The sequence below is a fragment of the Notothenia rossii genome (genome assembly GCF_949606895.1).
Source record: "Notothenia rossii genome assembly, chromosome: 12".
Classification (NCBI taxonomy): domain Eukaryota; kingdom Metazoa; phylum Chordata; class Actinopteri; order Perciformes; family Nototheniidae; genus Notothenia; species Notothenia rossii.
The window spans coordinates 18,975,230-18,994,340 of record NC_136911.1 but is presented as its reverse complement, the minus strand read 5'-3'; the positions used below and the strand labels follow the sequence as shown (position 1 = coordinate 18,994,340).

The 19,111-nt window shown below is 44.7% G+C and overlaps 1 protein-coding gene across 2 annotated transcripts in view; it reads right to left on the bottom strand.

Annotated features, from left to right (window-relative positions):
• The window catches only part of LOC307026123 (cadherin-6-like), a 572,233-nt gene that overhangs the window by 38,153 nt on the left and 514,969 nt on the right, over positions 1-19,111 (bottom strand). Inside the window, exon 1 of one of the 2 annotated variants that reach the window (XM_079661269.1) lies at positions 17,180-17,393. The exons of the other annotated variant lie outside the window; for it this stretch is intronic. The gene's annotated coding sequence lies outside the window, so the exon portion shown is untranslated. Of the gene's footprint in view, positions 1-17,179; positions 17,394-19,111 lie in introns of those variants that run through there. 2 annotated transcript variants of the gene reach the window in all.

Genomic DNA, 19,111 nt, shown 5'->3' with positions numbered 1-19,111 from the left:
GAGGTGGAGGAGAAGGAGGGGTAGGAAGAAAGAGAAAGAAGGCCGTGTATTCTGCTTTTGTTCTCATTATTCCTCGCGGCTGGAAGATATCCAGGCCGCCAGTGTTCCTCGGCTGGGGCTTGGTAGGAGGGTTATCAGTGGGCCCGCTGGGGAGCGTCTGCAACGTTCCTCGGTATCGCACACTCTCAGAAGGCGGGTGGAGGGAGAGGGGGCGTGTGGGGGAGAGGAGGATGCAATCTAGCACCAATGTATGGCAAGTCTTTCCTCGCACAGTATGTCGGAGAATTAGGAAACAATGTCTCTGGACATGAATTAAATACCCTGACCTGCATGCAGAGCCAGACAGACTGAGTGAGGGAAGTGGAGCGAAGAAAGAGGAAAGGTGCAGGAAGGGGAGTAGAAGCAGGAGTCCTGTCACAATACCACAATTTTGTCTTAGATACTAGCGCTAAGTTTAGTATCTGAAAATCGGAGACCACAGAAATAAAGACGAACCGCCAAGCAATGTCACAGAACAACCTTTTTACAAACAGATGTCTGCCAGCATTGAATGAGAAAGCTTTATAGTAACTTTAGTACGGGGGTATTGATGTCGGCTGGGTGTCTTTGTTGGCTCAAAAAACGAAATACAGAAGCTTCATTTCTCGCCGGGCTGTTTGCGGGAGGGTTCAGTTCAAAACACAATAAAGAGTTCGATAAATGTGTCCGCCTTTAGCTATGTGGCTCTGTCTGTTCAACTGGCACTGGTTCATGACGACTGTTTTCTTTGACTACAAGACCATCCCTAAGTGCACCAAGTCCAACATCATGTAATGATGCTTGCAAACCGCTCCTCACAATGCGGCAGTTTGCAGGCCTCACACACCTGGTGGAAAGGTGAAATCAAAGAGCAATTTTTGATAGACATTGTTTACTATTGTACAAGTTCTGACTCGAGTACTGACAGTCCTAACTACCTCTGTAGTTTCGCAACTGGTTGTGGTTCAAGTTGCTTTTAAGTCAACAACATCAATGCTGCTTTTGTATCGAGAGAGGATGATTGCACGTCTGCTTGGAAAGACTTTGTAGATTCTGGAGCAAACCTGTCCACGTCAAACTGCCTCAATGCACTTCGTCTATTCTTTAAACAAATTCCAATCGCAGTGTTTGTTTATGCCCTCTAGATGTGACGGCCAGGTAGAAATTCACAACACGCAAAGTTCTTGAAATCAGATGTAGTTACCGTGACAACACTACGGGGCAAACGGGGAGAGAGGGAGTGAAGGAGAGGTAGAAACGTCCTGTCGGAGCAGCGTCAGCAGTCAGGCTGGGAGACTGGCCCATCCATTACGCTACCTGTCTTCCAGAGGCAGCCAAGGCATGCCCTGCTTTCCCCTTATGAGGCACATTGTGAGCGGTTGAAGCTGAGGGTTAGGTCCCATCTTTCTCTTTTCCCTCATGCGTTGCAGTTTATAGCGCGCGCCCCCCCCCCCTCCCGTCGCCACATCCCATCCCCCTGCCCCTGCCCCTGCCTACTTTGCTTGCATAGGCCTGAGCTGATATGCATTATCATTGGGCTTTTTGCTGAAAGCCAGTCACTTTGCATGTGTCCTCTGCCTGGCTCAGCAAGTGGGGGGGAAAGACTCCCGGGTCAACAGTGCGTGTGCTGATGGAGGCAGGTGAAAGTGAGATGGACTGTCAGGCTTCTTAATAATGCCTGTGGAGAAATAGTCTCTTATAGACCACCACTCTCCACTTTCGCTAAGCCACAACTCTCATGGCAGAAGCTCTGTTTCCTATCCAAATCTGCTACATGACTGGATGCTTTTTTCCTGCTCTCGCTCTCTAGTTTTCCCTTTTTTCATTCTCCTCCCTCAACTCCCAGTGCACTCGACTTTATGAATTTACTTAATTGACGCTGGTGAGAGCATGTGGGACTTTGAGCTATTGATTTGCTGTAGGCTTCGGCGCAGTTGGAAATACCAGTCGGTCTCTTGGGTGGACTCATGAAGCTTTCTACCTCGAGTCCCCCAGCAGTTGGGAAGTCGGCCTTTTCAATAGATTTCTTCATAATGTCACTGTGGAAAGCTAATGCTTTCACTGTATGGAAGGCTTTGCCGCCCCTAAGGAGTGCTCGCCCCTTGACCACATTTGTCATACCCTGGAAGCCATATTGTACAGCCTCCTGCCCTGATAATGCTCTTGACATGGACCACGAGTATGTCAGCTAAAGCTTTATTTTGCTACGTCAAAAAATGTCACATCGTGTTAAGAATGCTATGCTGCCACATGTAGCCCATTGGCTACGACAAAATGCCTGCCTATTTATATTTATGATGTATGAGAGTGAAGTCGGAAGAAAGACGGAGCGAGGATTTCCAATTTTTTAGGACTTTGATCTATTTTCTAGTGCTCGTGTACGCTTTCCATGGCAAAATGTGTATTACCTAAATTAATGATAACAATAAATACTTAGAAACAGTGGTTAGGTGACAGAAGGTCATGAAACACGAGCAGTCAGACACTCAACATTGCATTGCCGAAGAAACATAATCTGTTAGGCATCCATGACAGTTCATAGACTGAAGCCCCGGTTCAACTTTGACCTTTGTAATTACTGCAGTTAATGGCAAAGTTGTATTACTGATTATTATTGACATTTCTGCATTGGCATTCTGTTCCTTTGAATACACCTTGCAAAGTCAGTCGTGGTGGTGCAATGTTACTTAAACCAATGGAACATAACCACCAACCATGCACCTATAAACCTGAATGTTCCTTTAAAGAAATAGAAACAAGAGTAAAACGATTTGTAAAGAAGGTGACATGGAAAAAGTGAGTGCGTTTCTGTCGCAGAGCCGATCTTCCATGTATCCCTGTCGCTGGAGGGGATTTTTGAAAAGGAGCCACAGGTCTTGTCAGTCCCTGTTCACTTTCTCAGGGAGCACCATCGTCATAATGAAGGTGTGTAATAGAACATGACACCATAATTATATTCTCCCAGTTAAGAGGCAGTGTTTACAACAAGCACAAGGCTGCCTTTATTTTCTCCCTCTTTACACACATGCTCACTCTCTCTTTGTCTCGCTCTCTCGCCTGCCCCGTCTTCGCTTCATATCATGTGCCATTTAATTGCATTAAAAAAAAGTGCTTGATGAAAAAATGAAAAAAGTAAATTGCTTTAAATTGCCTGTCACAGATTGTGTGGAGTCGCCCATCGAGCAATGATACTGCATTGTGCTTGGCTCCTGGGTAAGCAAGATTAATGTGTATGCTGCCAATATTCAAATGCCCCATGATTATACGCTCAAAGAATTGCTTGGGATAACATTTTGAATCTGGACAATTAGCTATTAAATGTATCTATTGGTTTTATCGAACACAGGGCCACGAAGATAGAGACAGGCGTGCAGAGAGTCACACAAATGCATTTGTCAATACATATCGGATCTGGCCAGCTAATGGCCTCTCCAGTGCACATGTGCTGTTACAAAATAGGCCTGGGTGCTATTTTAGCCTAATCTAGACTTGGGAGTGACCTCTCGGAGTAGGCCTACATCTGTCCTCTCCCCCCTTTCTACCCCCCCCCTTCTCTTTCTGTTGTTATTTTCTTTTCCCTAACGAGAGATATGAGCGACACGGCAAAGCACCCTATCGCGCCCGTTGAGCCAAAGACTTCCACAGCAACCCAGAAAGAGCCCCGGGGGTGCAATTAAAAGTGAGAGAAGAGAATGTCAGCCAGGGGGACGAGCAACGGAGAAGAGTGGGGGCGAGATAGGGAAAGGAGATGGGGGGGGGGGGGGAGGTTGGGCACTGGTGCCACAGGTAACGTTGTCATGTTACAATCCACAGAGGAGACCCTTAAAGGCTGCTAATGTGCGGAGGTGTCAGCAGCAGGTTGTTCAAGCATATCTACTCTCGTTGTCTTCCTCATTTCCTCCCCTACCTCACCCCCTTTCTCCACCTCGCCTCAGTTTGTGAGGAGAGCTCAGCCTCAGAGAAGGTGTCATTCACAACTCATGTTATGCCGCTCGCTGTAGAAATGTACAGCTAGATCCCAAGTGCAAAACAGTATGCTCGACCCAAATCTGGGGCTCTCCATTTGTCTGGTTGCCCATGTGGGTTAGTGGTTCACAACAGAGTTCCCTGATGGCTAATAAACCAAAAAGTGGGTCGCTGGATGAACTTTTGCTCTCCAAACAAACCGTGTGTGTCCCTTGTCTTTGCAGCAAAATGGATACAGATGCGACCAAACAGAATTCTGTCAATATATATTGATGTTTTGTTCAGCTGAGAAACAGCGTCTAGACATACTGCCGCATTGTCTTGAAAATAACTTCCACCCACTCTAATGTGACATACACAAACACACGCCTCACAGATTAAAGCGCGGAAATTGATCACTAAAAAGGAGATTTCAGACAGATGGGGCCTATTACAACAAAGGAAGATGAAAAACATCTACGGATTGAGGAGGGCAAAATCATCATCATAAAATGCATGCAAATAAACAGCTGAAAATCCCCAGTCAAATTGGAATGCAAAGCTGAAGCGAATTCCTCACTGAATGTCAGCACTGTACTGCAAAACACCAGAGTCCTCTAGTCCAAATTAGGATTCAACCTACAACACTGGAATAGCACCAAGATTTAGTTAACGGTTCTGTAAGTCCCCCTTTCTGCTTCTAAATAGCACATTAACTTTCTCAATGTGTTGCCAACATTTCAATTTATTCTAAACAAAAAGGACATTTTCAAATGTTAATCTGCACATTACTTAGGAAAAATTGAAAAAATAAACAACAAGGACAAATAAGGCTTTGGTACATAACCCTCAAATTGTGGTCATCAATTTCCTGATCATACATGACATGCAGGTATGTGCGACTTTGCCTTTGACTGAATCCAAACAAATTAGCTCCAACTATCCCTGTCAGAGGCGGGGGTGTGCCCACAACATTCATCCCGCTGCACCGCTCCAGAGCTCACTGCAAACACATTACCTTGCCTGGCTGCCCAAATGCATACCAAATAACCCATATAAATCATACAATCTGGGCCAAGTCAATGAGAGCCCCCTATTTTCCCTGTTTTCTAGTTATTTCCACCGTGCCATCATTCAGCAGAGCCTGCATCACTCAATCCGAGGCTCTCACAATCGTTGTCTGAGTGGCCCAGTTTAGAACCCACCGAGGGCTCCTGAAGTAACCCTTCCTCTAGTGCACTTGATTTTACGTCTCCACAGTCTGGACTAAATTGTGGGTTGCCAGCTCTCCAAACACAGCTCTGTTTTTTAGTTCACCCCCTTTTTCTTTCTCCCTGTTGTCACTTTGACAAAAAACAAAGATGGGATTCTATGAACTCGCACCAGTGTTTATCTCTGTTTACCACCGAGCGAGGCGAAAGTTGAAGAGGATCCCCTCAGCAGATTATTTTAAAGGGTCCCTCTTCTGTGAAGTCACTCCAGGTTCTCTTAGTATATTAGGGAAGCATCATTTTGTTCCAACTCTAGTGCCAAATAATGACTTTCAGCCCTGAAATATGGCTCTGAACTGTGTGATCATAAACAAAAGACTCTCACTTTTTAGCGTGCAGTTTCTGATTCCACTCCTCCAAATTAATTGGCTAAATGGGAGCTTAAAGTCATTATCTCCCCTCGCCAGTTCTCCAATCCCGCGCTGGGGGCTAATAAATGGAGGTTTGATTTCGCTAAATGTCCTTTTGCGAAGATTAATAACGCCTAGTGCGCCGGTAGAAAACAGATGTGGTCATCCTCGCTCGACAGCAGAACAAATGGGCACGAGACGTCCTCGCACATAAAGAGCAAAGAAATAATAGCTTAATGGCATTCATCCGGTGACACGTTAGCAGATGAGACATCCTCGGTTGTTTGCTTTCCTGTGTGTTCACCAGAGCACATGTTTTGTCACCAGCGGCCGTGTGGTCTTACACAGCTTTCTTCTGAGGGATTGACAATGAGAGAGGGAGGGAAGGGAGGATGGGGGGGGAGTCTCAGTGGAGGGACTGGCGGCTTCCTGCTTTCCCCACTGAGGCCTTTGTGGTAACACACTGGTGGTTATGGGAGCCTCCGTCTCTATGCAAATCAATGTTTGCCTCCCAAGTGTTTGTGTGTATGCCATGTGCAGTGAAGCACAAGTGTCAGCTTCTTTACATTTAGCCTTGAACACTGGAGCAAAAGGCCATCGACAGGAATAATATTCACATTCAATTAAATCATTAAAAGCTATTATTCTGGATGAAAAACGTTCCTCTGTAATACTGCCTTACCCATGATATTAGATCACGTCACAGCTGTTGTTTTTAAACGAATAGCGCGTCTCTGGAAGCAGATGCATTGATTGGGCTACACAAAGGTCAAACTTGGCGCAGTGAATTGAAAATCGGTGAAGGAGTTGTGTTCCCACGTTTGTCTCAGTCTCCCCGTTGTGACAATTACTTGAGAGGGAACTACGTGGAGAAACATTTCCATTCAAGCATATATCGACTGTAACAACGGGTCAGTAACAAGACAGCTACAAACACAATTGTCAAACCAACACTAAATAATACATGGAGCTAAAACAAAGACATCACACACCTAAAATATGGCCCTAATAAAAGGCGAAATGTGTCTCCACCTCGACTAAGAGTAATGACCTTTCCTGGACGCCCACCATAAAACAACACAGCGACACTTTGGAGCAACCGTTTTTACATTATTAATACCAGAGGCTTCACACACACTCATAAGCTATGACGCTCACTGATCCTATGGCTTTTGACTGTTCTTAAATTGGACACAATTCTCTCAAACTGCACCCAACTAAAACCACTGAGGCATTCGAGTGTTGAAAAAGCCATTTGTCACAGGCAGGACTTCTGCCAGGGTATCAGCCCAGCCTTGGGATAAAAACAAATGAAAGTAATACGCATTGTATGAATACGATTCAATAATAAGCCACACAATTTGTGATGGCATCCGAATTTGAATGCCTTGTATAAATACATATTTTGTTAGCGATGCTCCTCAAGAAATGAAAAGGGGATGTTTTCTGGCTTTTCATTTGTTGCCGTGCATTTTGAATGAATCCTGCAGTATTGCTGCTTAAAAGAGGGCACCATTCTCAATCCAATCACGTCAAAAACAGATTCAAGCGTCCTCTGAGATGAACAACAGACGGCCATGATCTCCTCTGACCTTAACTGTGACTCATGTTTATTTACCTCGGCTAGTTACCGCTGAGGGACGGCGGCCTCATCATTGGAATGAGCGTTGTGATGGGTTGCTTTTTTTTTTATTGCCACTCCTGGGAACTCTAATGAACAAAGAAGCCTGATTGATCCAAGTTAGCATTTGATTCCCGAGCCCTGCCGAGACGCACGATTCAATATGCTGGCATGCCACTGGAGCACCCCTTGAACTTTGCTGTACACACATCCTTAATCACACTCACCTTTTCTCGTGGCTGGTGTGACTTCCAGCTTATTTGTAATTACCAAGCTCCTCGGGGGGGTTGGCTGAACAACAGGCCCCGGCCATAGGTCACGGAGAGACACTGTAGCTGGCCATATGGGCTCCGGGCCCAGGGGCAGAGAGTGGGTGGACGGCGACGTTGGCACCAGCAAGTTACCAGAATGGTCGGAGCAAGAGATTGAATTATTCGGAGACAGGAGACAGCCTTATCGAGCAGCGGCCACATTGCACTCACGTTTTCACCCCAGTTTCTATTTCCCATTTCACACTTGGACTATTGCCAGATAGGATATGTTCAGGCACCTCGTTTTACCCCCAGATTCCAAACCAGCAGTCAAAAGAGGATATATTGAATTATCTATCTCCACCTGTGACACCTTCCCCTCTATCCCTAAACCCCCTTTTCCTCCCCCCAACAGCATTGCAGATAAACAATCAATACTGCAACAACGTGACCACGCTGGGCACCAGGAGTTAAAAAGGCAGACGAGGGAAATAATTCAACCCAATGTCATGGGCGGACTTCAAGAAACTAATCTCGCTCATGAACTCATATGTATTGAAAATTCAGGCCACTTCTTTCATTATCCTCCGCCATCATTTCTTTGTGTTTTGAGGTCACTTGATACATTTCTTTTCCTTCCTCTCCTCAGTGGTCACAGAATGAAACCCCACTGCATTAAATAAGTAATACCCTACTTTATAGCAAAGGTGACCATGGATATTGGAGAGCAGGGACCCATACGATCGATTTGGAGCGAGGAATGAACATTTTAACATGATTCCAAGCCTGGCATTTTAACTCAGGGGTATTGGACCCTCTCTTTTGATGACTGCTTTCCAAAGCAACTCATGACTCCATTTCAAAAATCTCATGACGACTTTATTTAAGGGAAGGCCAGTGAGAGAGGCAAGCCACGGTGACCTGCTGGTGGCTGTGTGGTCCTATTCCTCTGTGCAAAGCTTGTGTGCAACACATTTGCATCTACATTCCCAACGCTGCCATTGAAAAGAAGAAGGCTTTTTGTCCAGAGCCTCTGTGAAAAAATCAAAACAAAGGCGTTCTTATGAGGAGCCCCAACAAACACTCCCTGCCTCTCCCCTCTCCCAGGCTAGAATTAAATACTCCTCATTCCTCCTCATTCATTAGCCCCCGCGCCCACAGCCCTAATACCATACGGGGGTATGAAAAACACCTCGCACACACACACTAAAATAAAGGAGTTGGACCTGGCTGAATGGTTGCAGAGACTGTTTACTAATACTGCTGCTCATTCTGCTTTATTACAGAGTGCCAGGCTTTCCATTACTGCAAAGGGAGAGAGGGGGAGTCGGGGAGGAGGGAGCAGAGAGAACAAAAAAAAAAAAGAGAGTGCGGGAGAGATACTGCCAATGTCAGATTAAAAGAAGAAGAAGGAAAAAAAAGAATGGCTCAGGTGATTTACACCTTCATTACTCTCCCCTAACTCTTCTTATTGGAAATCATGATGCTGCTTTATGAGCTGAATCCTCTATTACGACAAGGCCGGGAAGACAGTGCTTTAGTCCATAAAGCAGCCGTACAGTAACCGCCACCCGGCAGCACCCCATCCACCCATCCTACCACCCAGCTGCCAGCAGGGAAGGGAAGCAAGACAGAGACCCAGCCGCTGTTGAAATGTGTTCCAGTGCACACACCCCAGGTTTCGCTCGTTTGCTTGCTCACTGTCCCTTCCCTTTGCCTTCGTGACTGTTGTCAACACATCCAGAACTCTCTGAGCCAGATGTCCGCGGCTACTTTGGGAGAGGAACTCACAGCAAGTGTTTAGTGTGAAGCGAGCGGTGCCATATTTAAGTCAACAAACACTGAAGGCAGTGGAGGAGTGTGTTTATCACTTCCCCACCACCCTGCGATGAGGTGCTACTGGTGGGCTTACTCTGAGAGATTTGTGTATTTAGATAGAAATGTATTTTTTACTCTTTTATTTACGGAACCAAGGGGAGGTCTTCAGAGCATGCTTGCACTTTTGCTCGCGATGATTACATTCTGTGTGTGAGTGGAGAGCAGGTCCAAGAAGAAATGGTTGAGGAGGATGGGTGCAGGACCTAATACATCAGCAGATAGGCTGAGGCTCGGAGGTGAGTGCGGGTGTCAGTGGGCTGATGTAAACATGGTGCGGGTGCATAAGACACACTGGATGGAGGTTTGTTATGTGTATGTAACACGCTGCTCTGACCTGGCCTGTCTGACTCCCATCTGGAACAGGGTTGACAGAAAAGTTGACAGATGCTTCACCAATGTCCATTATTTATGAGACTGAGGAGGATCCACACCGCATTTCACAACTGTCTGCTCCTGCTACTGTAGGTCGGCTTCTGACATTGTATTCTGTGGGTGTCCGTGCACACACATGAGCACACATATAGGATTATCCCTTTGTTTCTAGTGGAAGCTGATAGGTGAGTAGCTGAATGTCTACTTCCTGGCACATTTTCCCAAATTCACAAGTGCAAGCTTATATATTTGTGTTTCATTCTAGACCCAAGTCACCACTCCTCTGCGAGTCTAACCTATGACCTCTGGAGAGTCATTAAATCCACACCGGGCCGTACACCAGTAGACTCCATCTCTCTTAAAACCCACTCAAAGGCTAAGAGCTGGGAGGCCCGACCATCAGATTGAATTAAAGCTTTGATTAATTGAATCCAGTGGTGAGTACCTTGAGTGACTGATGTCTCGTAGGACCAAAGGTCTAGACACAATGCTTCAGAATAAAGCTATAGTCACTTCTTCAGTGACATCACAGGCAGTGTTAGTGTGCCTCAGGCATGGATGGTTGCCTCTAATATTATTGCTTGGAGTGCTTCTCTAAGCCCCGTTCTACCGGCAGCACGGCTGCTGCTGCTAAGCATGCCAATGTTAATAAGAGGCACAACATAATTAATACAAATGGAATGTTTAATGCAATTTTTACATTTCAAAGAAGTTCCCGAGGCATCTTTCCAAGCAATGAATTCAACTGTCTCGCATTGTCCTCAGGCAAACAATAACCCAAGTTTGGCATTACCTTCATTAGATCAAACTCAATTATTGCAGAGTGCTTGCAGCTCCTCCTGCACAGGGTGGACTCTGAGGCTGCCTGTTTTGGAAACTTGAAGGTCCTATGGCAGGTCCTGCCCCATTTGTCTTTGATGGACAGCGGCATGAAACAGTAATTGGAGGCCTGCGAGACCCGTACACATGCGTTTGTCAGTTATTCATGTCAAAGCACAGTGTTCAGCTGTTGGGGTTCTCAAAGAATGACCTTTTCTCAAACAGGACAGGTTTCCCCTACTGTCTGAGAGATGCCCTGGGTAATATCCAGCCCAAAACAATACCGCGCTGTTATTACTCTGTGTCCCGTGTTGCTGCAGAAAGCTTGTATTGTGTCCTTCCCTGAGGAATATACAGCCCCAGAATGCTAGGCACGCTTTGATTCGGCAGGTAGTTTGTGCGGGAGGTCTTTCTATTCCTCTCGTTCACAGGGAACCATCCTAATGTTTTGAAAAGTAGCAGAACAATGTCAGGAACCTCTCTTTTTCCCTCTGGGGATTGAAAGCAAATAGGACCTTTTGCCGATGTGTTTGTCTGTTCATTTACAGCACCTTAGAATACAGCTTGCACGTTGTACCTGCGCCGAATGAAAGAAAAAGAAAAGCTCACAAAGGCATTCTGCAGGACAATAGCACAGCTGAGGAAACGGGTACACAATGGAGTCCAGATATCATTCACGGCATAGACAGGAGACCATTATCCACATAAGGAGGGGCCCGTCTGAAGGTGACAGGTTTGGGAGACGGAGGAATTGTGCTCACAACGCTTCCACCAAGACAACCGTCTCCGTGAAGTCTAACCTATAAGGACAGGTTTTTTTTTGCAGCGCCAATGCCCGCTGGGTTGAGGTGTTACACGTCATCTGCAATAACCTGGATCATTACTCCTGGAGGCTGTTAGAGGGGAAAATCACGTCACTCTGCTTTCACCGCTGCCAACAAAAATTGACACGCTAAAAGTCACACAAAGACGCGCCTCAATATGCACACGCACGCTCCAAGGACCACAAACAGCCCTGCCGTGTGCCCCGGCGCTCACACTTGCAAAAACACACACACATGTAATTACACACCTGCAATCTATCACATACTGTACTGTCGGTGTTGTCTGGGGGGTTAACACACCGAGTGGCATCGCGGCCGTGTCCCACCAGCAGCCTGTGTCGCCTGGAGCTGACAGCTCTCACTGCGGGGGTAAAGTAAGCATCATTATCGCCTTCTTTCGCCACACCTCTCTCTAGTTGGAACAAACATTACACTCTTCTTTTTTTTTTTTTTTAACTCTCTCTTGTGTTGTCAAAAACCCATCCCTTTCTCCACATTGTATTCCAGTCAGGCGCTAATGCTCATTGTCCTGTGGCTGGACTCTCTGATCCCCTATTACCCTCTCGTCACCCGACAGTCAATATTATCCTCCTTTCCTCACGTATCTTCCCCCTCTCATTCCCTTTGCTTTCACCAAAGTCTCAAAAGTCAGACAGACAATGCTGCCCCTGTCCATCCACCCTCTCCAATCCTTCATGCACTTGCTCGTCTTCCATACACTTATTAACTGGCTGTCATGTTCAGCAGCCTTCCCCCAGACAGTGTTTAGCGTTCCTCAGTCCACTTACTGTGGGCTTTGCAAAGACAGGGATCCAACTAGAGAGGAAAGGCAGGACCTGCGGACATGATCTGTCTGCTGCACTCACTCACACTCTTCTACACTAGCTACCTCAAACCATGACTGAAACACACACAAGTCATAAAGGACACTATCTTATCCCTTTCCAAAACATATATATTGCCAGAAAAGTTGAAGGGGAATAACTTGTATCTTCTAAAGGATAAAGTGTAAATGTATTCAGGATGGGAGGAGGACATTTGGACAGAATACCACAATCAAAAAGAATAGAAAAGCTCATTTTTGATGATAGTATTAATTCATTAATTAATCAAACGCATATCTTTCAAGTTTGTACAGATCAATAGTTATATAAACTTCATTATTTTAGAGACTCCCCCACTCTCAAGGCATGATTAGTACGGAAGAGGATTAGTGCCACATGATTTCTTTTTTTGGGAGGATTTGAAAAAGTTCTGACTTTAATCTCAGAACAAAAAAACATTTTTTTTTGAGAGAAAAAAGTCAGAATTCTGACTTTAATCTCAGAATTCTGATTTATTTCTCGAAACAAAAACAAAAATTGTTTTCAAAACCTCCCAATTTTTTTTTTAGTGTGGCCCTAATCCTTTTCCGTAGATTAGCAAATTGTCTCTTACAATAACTTTAATTTCTGGTAAGTGCATTACTCATGTTGCATAGGTGGTACATTTTGTAGCTCTGTTAAGGAAGTTGCATTGTCACCTCTGTAAATTAATCTGTAAATCAGCAGGGTGTCTGCAAAGCTCAAGAACAAATGTCCATGAAATTTGGTGCAGGGAGATCAGCCGCCAGCCAAGGACCAGTTGATTAGATTTTGATAGTGATCAGTGATTTCCACTATTATATGATTATTGTTCCCACCGCCCACATATTGGATATAGAGATTTAATTCTAAATCCAATCCAAACCTTAACAGTACCCTCGCAGGGTCAGTAAATCGATTTCACCTCGCATTTAAGAAAGAGGAAACGTCCTTGAAGGTAGATTCCTTCTCGTTTTTGCTCATATTGTAGATGACACTGAAAACAGAATCCAACTGCTGACAGGCTGAACTCGTCATTGTGTGGTAGCTACAACACTGCATTTGTCATCTGCCCCTTCCATCTGCACCCTCCCCTTCCCGGGGCAAATGGTGTAAGAAATGAGACGTAGCTAGTGTATATACTTTCATGGCCCCGCTTTACCAGTGTCATTTCAGAAATTCAGAAATTGCACCATGGTCTACAGGGCTTTGTTGTAAATCACTATCTCCCACTGTCAGACTGCAGTCTGCTGTACACTGAGGACGCCTGGCTTTCTGCTGCCTCCTGGGTGACTAATATATCTTGTTAAATTGTGCTGAGAAGCGTGCGGAGAACTGTACACCTTGCCTCTTTCTACTGTGTTTGTTTGCTTGCATTTGTGCCTGTGTGTGGTTTGTGTGTGCTTAATTCAAAATGTGTATGTTATCCAATGTGTGTGTCTACATTTCTGCGACGGAATAGGTAGGGATGTTACTTTTTCGCAAATGTGTTCACTAAACTCCACAAGTCTGTCAGGCTTTGTTGGTAATTCAGTTAGATTGCTATTCGGCCAGCTTCCCCTCACCATCACTACAGTATCGGAGTTGTGAAGCTATCTCTCAACCACTTCATAATTAGAAAAGCCGTGGAGCCAAGCCACAGTTTGAGGGAGAAGAGGGAGAAAAAAAAGCTGTTGGCACACTACATTATTCAACATTGGCAGCAATTTACTCTGTCTCCCACCCCAAAGACATGAAACTAAGTGATTTCATAGTCACATCCATCCTAGTGTGCCATACTGTATGAAGCCGGACTATTCTCTTATCAGCCACTCTTTAAGTATGCACTGTATACTATCAGCTTCATCTACAGTATACATTCCCACCGCACACACACACACACACACCATATCCCAGTCCTACCACTTTCAAAATAGATTTATGAGTATATCTCTGTGTAATTGGTGTTCTGCTGCACAAAGCATGAAGAGATAATTAGCCATTGTTGAGTGAGGTGTAAACGGTCTGATCCATGTGTATTTACCTTCTCAGCACACAGTGAGAAAAACAGGCCTTTTCTGGGATTTAGGCAGACAGACAGCGACGTTGTACTCTCCAGGCCTCCGTCCAGCTCTCAAATCCCTTGAGCTGAAACCTGTCGAGAAACATCCTCGCTGTGGCTTAACCGTATCCCGTCTAATTCTAGCGTCTTTTTTTGTCGTAGCAAATTCAATTTGAGACTAAGGTCGACCTTCAGGAGAAGGTGACTCCGGCTCCTGCAAAGAGTTTATTTAAGTAAAAACAGACGTCACGGTCTCTTGCCTCTGTGGTTTGGTGGGTGAGAAATACGTCTTTTAGGTTTCTTTGAATTGCGGTTGTGACTGCTCTGTAAATAGGTGTCTCTGAAGGGAATCTGTCTCATTACAAGGAGCAGTTATTAAGTTGCCTTTGTGCCTGCAGGAGATTTGCTCTGATGGTCACAAGACACAGCGAGAAATAGAAGCGATGTCTCTGTGAAGGAAAAAGTCAAAATTCTTCACAAACTGGCCAGGCAAAGTCTGTCCTATACAGCAGAGCTATTGTTCTAGAGAAAGAAAAGAAAAGAAAAAGGGAAGAAGAGAAGCCCTGTTGGCTGGCAACTCCAGATAAATACTTGGCACAGGAAGAATCTTAGGAGGAATCCCTTAGCACTCGCAGTACAAACAACGTCATGATTTATTATCACATCATACAGACCGTGACTAATGCACTCAAACAATCAAGGTGCATCTAGTGAACTACAATGCCCAGGGGTGCTCTCTGCAACAGACTTCAAACATTTGTAACCGCAACACACACATATTAGGAGCCACTTGCGGTACATATGGGCTCAACAAATGTCCACAAGTAACCAAGCACAGAGGAGGAGAAGTGCTGCATGTAGGCATTCCCATAGGGGATCAGAGTTTGCTCCAGCAGTATACTGGAATATGATTTGATTAGCTCCAGATGCTGCAGAAGAGAGTACCAGAAACGCTCAATATTATGAGCAGGACACATCAGAATGATGTCGCCCATCTGGAGCACAAATAATGTAATCAACTCGGGTCACCGGTCATCGTGGTCTGGCCTCGGGTAAACCCGCCATCCCGTGACGTCACAGGGCCAGACAGGGCAGATTGAAGCTTTTCTGGAGTATCCCCTAAGCTGCTGCACATGACCCGGGGGGGAGAGATATTTTTGGGGAAAGATGAAATATGAGGGAGTGTCTCTTGTTATCTCGGGTTTAAGAAATGCAGATGGCTCTTATGTGTCTATTCCCCTGCCTGTCATGTCCGTTCCGCACTTTGAATGTCTTCAAACCAAGTGCTCTCACATCTCTGACCCATACTGACCATAAGCACATATACAGTACACTGCTGTAGGCTACTATTTGCCCCCCCCCACCCCCACACACACACACACACACACACACACACACACACACACACACACACACACACACACACACACACACACACACACACACACACACACACACACACACACACACACACACACACACACACACACACACACACACACACACACACACAGGAACTGTATTTGCAGAGCCTTTAAATATTCAGTACCTGCCGTGTTTTCTGTATGACTTTGATCAGCCACAGATTCTACTCTGTCCCTTTCATCTCTGAACTTCAAACCAGCGTGTGAAAAACCTGGACCACAAAACCTGTTCTGGTTCAGACAATCTCTGTTCACCAGGCTGCTCTCTGCTTTCTAAAAAAACAAGCAGGAAGTTGTTCCAATAGAAAAAGAAAAGAAGACAATGCAATGTAGTTAACCCATACTCTTCACAAATGTAGTTTCCTTTGCACAGCCAGCATGAATCTCTCTCTTGTTTGTTATTCAAAAAGTATGTGAGCAGAGCAGTGATTATTGCGGAATATTCCCCAGATAGCTTGAAAACACCCCCAAACAACTTCTTGGCCGCCTTCAGGCATATTACCTCAGGCTTACATTGAGCCAGCGCAATAACAACCATGGAGCAATCTGCAGGCAACAGGAAGGACACAACTTTTTCACGAGCACTAAATTCAATTTTCAGGCTTGCATAAGTCCTGTTAGATCCACCACACCTCTTTATCCTCCTCTGTCAATACCTGCAACTTTTGAGTAAAGAAGGCGAGTTAATTCTTTTATAGCCCTGCCTGCATTATTCAGCAAGTCCATTAAATATTCACAACCACATCACTGATATCATCTTGTAGTCAATAAGCTAGAGGACATGTTGTTTTGAGAAAACTTGAGTAAACTCCAGGAGTGTTCCCCTCACATCCATACCAAAAATAATCAAGGCCTTTCAGTCGATCAGAAAGCAGAATAAAAGGCATCACAGAACGACTGCAGGCAACCACAGATAGACAGGCATCCGCCTTTATCAGAGCCTGCTGTCCCACCTGCATCGATTGGCATCCCGTTGATTTGCTACTGGCTGCAGCAAGATCATCGGAGGAGAGGGAGGGGGGGCAAACAGACATCCACCGATAGATTTAAGCGTATTTTTTTTCAAAAGGGCCTGAAGTTTCATGTGTGACAAAATAAGGCAAAGGTGCGTTTAGAGCCCAGGCCCGCATGCTCGCATCACTTCTGCGCGACGGGGCAAACACACCGCCTCTGTACCGGAGGGAAACGTTCCGCCTCGGTATACATGCAGGAGAATTACGCACAGAGCCATTTAACAACATGTAAAAAGTTGATTGCAATTCATTGACCACCGCTTTAAGTTCGGTAAATACAACTTCCGATTGGAACTCATTTAAAATTCAAAGCCCGCAGCTATTCCAATAATTACTATTATGGATTTTGCTCCACTGGCGATTTCATTAGAATAAACACACGGGGAGATCTTAAAAGGAGCCGTTTCGTGTAGGTCATTCGCAGCCTATAATAACCCGACTCAAAAACGCTACAGAAGAAGTCACAAAAGCGACATTTTGCACAGAAGTTGTAAGCAAAGACCCGCTCACCTGATAATGAAGTTTATTCTAAGAAGGAATTGTTTCCCTGGGATGCGAATGCGCGCGTCGGAGCCAAGTGTATCCGTTCACTGCAGCTTTTGTTGCCCGTTGTTCCACCTCAACTGCGCGTCTCAGTCGCGCTGCATCACTTCTCGCTGTGGATGTCAGGGAGGCTGAAAGGCTGAGGGGACTCAACCCTCCCATTGGCTGCCATTCACCAGTCCCCAGCAGAACACGGCGCAGGAAGAAAAAAAAAAAAGAGAGAAGGGGAGGAAAATAAGGAGAGGAGGAGAAAAAAAATCACACGACCGACAAAAACAAAAGGAAGATAGAAGAAGAATGGGATTAGTGTTCCAGCGGGGCTGCGTTTCAACTGCCGTGCGATGTTCAAGTTTAATAATGCGAGTCAAGTGTTTGTGTGCATCCGCTTTCTTGACATTTGCATAATCCCTGATTAATAGTTGCAATGTCAGAGGTTGAGTGTGGGTTTGAATCAATCAATACATGGCTATTTCATCAGGCTGCAGTTAGACTCCCTGCTTCCGTTAAAACCATGGAAGCCGTGGATCGGGGACAATGGCTACTTACATTTGGGAGGCTGTTTGAAGTAAAACCATAAATACACCGGCAGCATCATGCCAGGGAAAAGTAGCATGTGTTTTAGTCCATGTTTCTACTGATGCCTCATGATAATGTATTCACAAGACACTTTCTACTAACATAATATTATATTTTTCAAACTGATGTATCTGTATTTCAAGTCTACAGTATGAACTACATGAAATCCACATATTCTCCTTCCTCCTGTTGTGATACTGTATGACTTATACTACTGCAACTACTTTCTATATTATATTATTGTTATAGGACCAAATAAAATACTCAATTGCCCCTTTATTAGGTAGACATAGCTAAAACTACTGCAGTGAAAACAGCCATGATATGTCTACAGTTGCTATTTTACAGTAATTAAGTACATCACATTGAATTTCAACCTAGTTACTTCCCTGTAGCTGAAGATACTTTCTCAGGCATTGATTTTAGGATGGGTGATACAGTTGTGATTCGCAAGTGAACCCTTCAATGCCTTGCAAGTGAATTAATCTGTGCTACATGGTGCATTGATGTTTGGAGCCTTTAATGGTGTCATATTCTGTTTGGAGAAGGTATAGAGGGAACCTGATTACTGAACCAAGCCTGTAAACGCTGGGGTTTTAGAGTAATCAAACTAATGCAGCTTATAAATGCTTTATCCGGTGCCCTGCCTTGACCAGATTAGACGCTGTAATCTGGTATATTTCATTCGTACGGGTACATGTAATAAATTATTGCTGTTAACGTTACTATGCCTGAGGAACACATCTGCATGCCTAAAGATTCGACGATGTTGAACTTGCTTTGTTTGAATCTGAATTCAAGAAAAACGAGTTATGCTATAATATGCACATTTAGTATGGGACTTTGCTAGCTTTGTGCTAAACTGAGGTTTGCAAACATTCAAATCATACAGTTGATCATCTGTAGAGTATTTACCCCTAGTGTTGAGCATGTTGTTCCTATAGAAGCATGCATTTATCCCAGACAACACACATGTATCACTTGTGGAAAGACCACTTCAAGTGAAGACTTCAGGCACATTTCACGTGATTTCAATACTTCACGAGGAATCACATGTCTTTAACAACATGAAGTTCAGCCATGAGTTCAACATGTGATGATTTCTTTTTCTTAAAAGTTGTACTTGACTGGAACCATATTTAGTCACATCATTAAGGTTTTCAGTTCAGTGTTAGCTTGTGGTGATAAGATAATGCAATTATAATCACAAGTAAAGAAAGTATGATTTATCGAGATAACAGGAGAATTAAGTTGTGATCCTGGTGACAAAAAACTCCTCTCCACAGTACTTTAAAATGGCTATATTAATGAACTAGACTTAAA